Source organism: Peromyscus leucopus, chromosome 16_21, assembly GCF_004664715.2.
Source record: "Peromyscus leucopus breed LL Stock chromosome 16_21, UCI_PerLeu_2.1, whole genome shotgun sequence".
Taxonomy (NCBI): Eukaryota; Metazoa; Chordata; class Mammalia; order Rodentia; family Cricetidae; genus Peromyscus; species Peromyscus leucopus.
In genome coordinates, this window is record NC_051084.1 from 44,571,789 (window position 1) to 44,577,788 (window position 6,000).

Sequence of the window (6,000 nt, forward strand, 5' to 3'; positions counted from 1 at the left end):
TAAATTTCCTCCTCCTCCCCCTTCCCGCTCCTCCTCCCCTGTGTCGTCGTCCCCCGTCCCCCGTCCCCCCCCCCCCCCCCGCCTTCTCCTGCCTCCTCCTCCTTCTCCCCCTCCTCCACCTCTTCCTTCTCTAGAGGCAAGGTTTCTCTATGTAACAGTCCTGGCTGTCCTGGAACTCACTCCATAGACCAGGATGACTTTGAACTCACAGAGATCCCCCTGCCTCTGCCTCCCAAGTACTGGGTTAAAGTCATGTGCCACCGTTGCCCAGCTTTAAATCTCCCATCTTGTCCAAAAGATTAATGTATAATCACGGATTGCATTGTCAAGTATAAACTTTGAGAAGAAAACATAACAGAGCTTGCTGAGAACATGGGTTTCAGAACATGAAGCGCTTTTGTAGGCAGAAGGGAAGGATCTGTGAGGCAGTGTTCCTGGTATCCACACTCAAGGAGTAGTCTTTCTCACCCACAGGTGTGTCTTCTTTTCTCTATCAGGAGCATCACAATGGCTTCCACCACCATCTCAGCTGCCTACCCTGTTGCTACATAACTAAAACCTAAGGAAATGCTTCCCTCCAACAAATACAACTAGAGGTACAGAAAGGAAGAAATAAGAGAGTGAGACACCTGTTAGATGGACCTGGTACAATACTTGGTTGTACCACAGGGTGATGTATATCAATGTATGTGGGGTATTGTCATAGTTAGGGTGACGATAGTGATGAAACACAGTGACTGAAAGAAATGGAAAGAAAAGGGTTTATTTCACTCATACTTCCTTATCACAGTTTATCATCGAAAATAGATAGGAGAGGAACTCAAGCCAGGCAGGAACCTGGAGGCAGGTGTTGAAGCAGAGGCCACAGAGAGATACTGTTTACTGACTTGCTCCTCTTGGCTTGCTCCTGTTGCTGTCTTATAGAACCCAGAACCACCAGCCCAGGTGTAGCACCACCCACCAGCTCTGATGGGCTGACTAGTCACCTGACAGCTTTCTGAGCCACTCTGCTTTCTGTCTCCATGAACTTGAGGAAGCTAGGTACCACTGTATATGTGGAACCCCAGTATTTGTTCCTTGGTGTTGGCTTGATTCCCTTAGCATAAGGTCCTCAAGGGTTCTCCATATGACACCAAGTTATAGTTTCAATCTGAAATGCTCTTCCAAGTCCATAGTTGAAGACATGTTTACCGGGCTGTGGTGCTAGTGGAGCAGATTGAACATTTAGGAGTGTGGCCTACGGGAAAGAATTAGAGTCATTGTAAGACTCAATATGATCCATATGCTCTTGAAAAGGAATATTGTGGTCCCTGCCCCCCACTCTCTCCTTCTGGCACTTCTATAAGGTGAGTATTTTTCTCTGCTCCCTTCATGATGTTCTTCTCTCAAGCAACCATGAATCAAAATAAACCTTTCTTCCTTGAAATGGATTTTCTCAGCTATTTTGTTACAGTAATAAAGGGCTGATACAGGAAACTGGTACAGAAGTGAAGCTGTTGCTATGACTACAGTAGATGATCTAGCCCAGAAGCTCTTGGAACTAGATTGTGGGGTCAGCATTATTAAAAAGAAGGCAGGTGTGGTAGTTTGAAAGAAAATGGCCCCCAAAGGGAGTGGTGTTATTGAGAGGTGTGGCTTTGTAGGAGTAAGTATGGCCTTCTTGGAGGAAGTGTGTCACTGTGGAGGCAGGCTTTGAGGTCTCATGTATGCTCAAGCTTTGCTCGGTGTGATGCTGAGTCCACTTCCTGTTGCCTTCTGATCAAGATGTAGCCAGCACCATGTCTGCCTGCACATCACCATACTCCCTGCCGTTATGATAATGGACTGAACCTCTGAACTGTAAGCCACCACCTCAATTAAATATTTTCCTTTATAAGAGTTGCCATGGTCGTGGTGCCTTTTCACAGCAATATAAACCCTGAGACAGCAGGTATGCTGGACATAATGGTGCATGTCTGTAATCCCAGCATCTGTGAGCTTAGGCAGGAGGATTACCATGAGTTTCAGATCAGCAGGGAGTATATAGCAAGTACCAGTCCAGTCAGGGCTATATAACTAGACTCTGTGGCAACAAAACACAACCACAACAAACCCCAAACAAAAGCACTTTGTTTCAGAACAACAGGAAAAATGCTTGGAGGGCATCTCAGGAGTCAGAGGGCTGAGAGGTATAAAAATGTAAACTCATTTCAAAGACTGATTTGAGAAGAAAGAAGAGACAGGGACACCCAGTTCACAGAGGGCGACCTATGGAGATTTTTACCAGGATTTGTCCTGGCATTCAGCGACCCAGGAACTCTGAAGCTATTTTAATCAGCCTCCGCTACTGCTTCAGCTGGTGGAAGAGTTGGCAGAATCCACATGATGCCTATCTGCAGTCATGTAGAAGAAGGTAAGAGTTACGGGGCCATAGAAGCTTCCACTGAGCCTTTGAAGGAGCAAGTCTGGGAAGTGAGGAAGTACACAGCAGGCACCCCTGGCAGGATGAAAGGGGAGCTCATACTGCAGTGGAGACCCCAGCAAGAAGCCAGTACCATGGAACAGCTGCAAAGGAGGCCATATGCAGTGAACAGAGCTTGAGAGAGAGCCACATGGTCTACAGCCAGCATAAGGTCGAGACTTCACAACTTTTTAGAGCCCGCTTCACACCACCATGTGCTCTGGTTGCTGGATGTGAGGCTACAGGATTTAATGTTCTTCCATCCAGATGTTCCTTTCCCAGTCCCTATTCTTCCTTTTTAGAATGAGAATGGTTAGCCTCTTCCCCCTATTGTATACGAGAGTCTTTGATGGTGTTTGTTGGTTTGTTCGTTTGTTTAACCCAGGCCCATGATGTTTGCCTTGAGTTCACAGGAGAATTTGGAGAACTTTAAGCAGTGCAGAAACTTTTAAGGCAACACTTAAATGTGTTAAATGCATGTTACATCAAGACATGGAAGTGAGTTTAAGGAACCAAGGAGTGGGCTGCTGTAGTGTGGATCTTCAATGTCTCCCAAAGACCACATGTTAAATGATTGGTTATAGCCTGCGGCTGTTGGAAGGTGGATAGAATCTTTAGGAGGCTGGACTTTGTGGGAGAAAATTAGGCTGTTGGGGACATGTTCTTGAAAGATATATTGGACCCAGCCCCTTCTTTCATCTCCCTTTGCTTCCTGGGTAACATGAAGTGGGCAGATTTGTTTCATTGAAAGCTCCCTGTGTGATGTTCTGCCTCAACTCAAGCCCAAAAGCAATGGAGATAACCAACCAGAGGCTGGAGGAATCTTTCCTTCTCCTCCTCCTCTCTCTTTTTTTTTTTTTAATTTTTTGAGATAGGGTCTCTCTGTACATATCACTGGCTGTCCTGGAATTCACTATGTTGAGCAGGCTAGCCTCAGACTCAGAAATCTGCCTGTTTCTACCTCCCATGTGCTGGGATTAAAAACATGTGCCACTACACCTGGCTATAATCTTTCCCTCTTATATGTTGATTTCCTTAGTTATTTTGCCAAAATACAAAGACAAAAATGCAGCCCTTATCTCAAGGGAATTAAGAGAGAGTTTATTTTGGAGCCAAATATGAGTGACCATGGTTAGGAACACAGATTTAGGTGACTGTTAATCCTAAAGATTTGAGGAGAAAGAACACCGACCCAAATCATCATGGCCAAACTAATTAAAGCAAAGAGCTAATTAAAGCAAGCTTATTTATCTGTGCACATGGGATGCCTCCTTCAAGAGGTCAACATTGAATATGAGGGAGACAACGCTTTTATACCTCAGGGGTAGGGGGTTTCCAACTGGGGGATTTGACAAGCAAAATAGGCAGTTTCAGGAGCAAGGCATAAGCACAAGTTAGTCATAATGACTTCCTGAAACAAAGACATGATTGCAAGATGGGCACAACAAGGTAGTCATAACAATAGGTGCTCATAACAACCTATTGAAACAAAGGTAGGGTTTATAGTTACCATTTCCTGAAACATGTTCAGAACCATTTGTAGTTAACATTATAGGTAGGGCATAGCCCAATCCTTGAAAAATAGATTTAGTCATACACATGAATGGGCCTAGTTTGTCTTTCTTTACTGTAAGATGTTTTTCAAGCCTAAGATGGAGGAAGCCTGGTTTATCAATGACCCCAAATTCCATCTTCCAATGTGCAAGTAATTTCATGAAGGTTTCATACTAACAGAACAAAGAAAGTCATAAATCATGTTTTAAACACATTGGTGGAAACGTCAGAGAGGTGGGTTATAGCCAGGTGTAGAAATCTCAGCTGTTGCCCTTAGATGCTACCTGATAACATTCTTAACCGTTTGATTGATGGAGAATAGGGTTTTGTTAAGTTAATACATTCCAAAGGTTTTTTTTTTTTATCACGATGTTAAGTCTGCCTTTATCTACTAGTTACAGGATGTTAGATCCAATCCAGAAGTAGACCAGGAATGACTTTTTAGGGGGGGGCTAATGACAGTCCAAGATAAATTGTCATTAGATTCAGGATCTGCAACATTCCAACCTCCCCACATCACTGAAATTCTAATCAATTACCCTTGGAGAGACAATGTCTTTGCAGGAATTCTCATTTGCAGCCCATAATGTTAAGGGGTGACTAACAAGTACCAGCAGCTCCTTTCTTATAAGACTGAATAACAGTCTATTATACACATGGCCATCTCTCAACATCCATAGAGGTGGGCTCTAGGCTAAAATCCCTTCCCTGGATACCAAAATTCAAACATGCTTAAATCCCATATATATATAAAAATAGTATAGTATTTACATAGAATTTATACTCATCTTCTTGTATACTTTAAATCATCTCTAAATTGGTTAAAATGCCAAATACAATGCAAATTCTACATATAAGTAGTTGTTTCACTGTATCATTTAGGGGATAAAATCTGAATGTTTTCAGTAGGGACACAAGGCATTTAAAAATGCCTTCCATCTGTGGTTGATTGGGTGGCTGTGGAGCCCAAGGATATAGAGGGCTAACTGAATGCCCTGCATTTTGTCTGTTCTCCCACTGATGAGCACTTGGGTTGTATCCACCATTGGGTCTTGTGCAAAATGGTCTATGAAAGGTGAATGCATGGATACTTGCTATAAAAACATTCTTCTTTTTAATCCTTTTACGTTGGTGGCCACAGGCAGAACTATTGGACTACCTGATATTTCTGTGTGTAGCTATTTGAAAAACTTCCATACTTTGGACAACACACAAGGGTTCCAGTTTGGGCACATCCTTGCCAACATTTTTGTTTGTTTGTTTTAAGTACTATCTTCATGGATGTGAAGTGATGTGGCTTTGCCTTGCATCACTTAATGGTCAGTGAGGTTGAGTGTCTTTCCATGTAAGTATTGGTCATTTGCATACCCTACTAAGAGAAATATCTGTTCAGGTCCTTTGATCATTTTCTAACAGGGACATGTTTGCTGTTGTTGAATTGTGGAAGTTCATCAAATGCTCTAGTAGACACATCCTTTGCAAACACTGTTCCTGATTTGTCTTCTTGCTGTCTTGATAGTGTCCTTTGATGCACCAAAGCTTTTAGTTCTGTTGGAGCACGATCCATTTCTCTTCCTTCTCCCTGTGTCATACCTCAAGATCCTCTCGGACCTCTCAGTGTCTCGTAAGGTTTTCTCCCAAAGGCTCACATTTCTTTGTGGTTCCCACCCTCCATTCTCTATGGGTCACACTTTATAAATTCTCTCTGTAGCACTCCTGTGTTCCATGAGACTGGCCAGCTTATTCCCCTGTGTATCCAGGAGCCTTGCAAAGCCCTGGGCAGCACAGAGCAGGGCTGTCTAAATGGTGGGTAAATTAGCAGAGGAGAGACTGAATAAAGGCCTACCTGCAGGAAGAATTTGGCCTCTCAGCAGGGCTGTGGAGCCTCCAACCCCGCTGTTTACAAGGCTCTTTCTTCTCATCTTTCTGTATTGTCCCAGGAGGTTGATTCTCAGTGGGGCCTGGCTTTTATATAATTGTTTGTAGCATAACAGTTCTGTTCCATG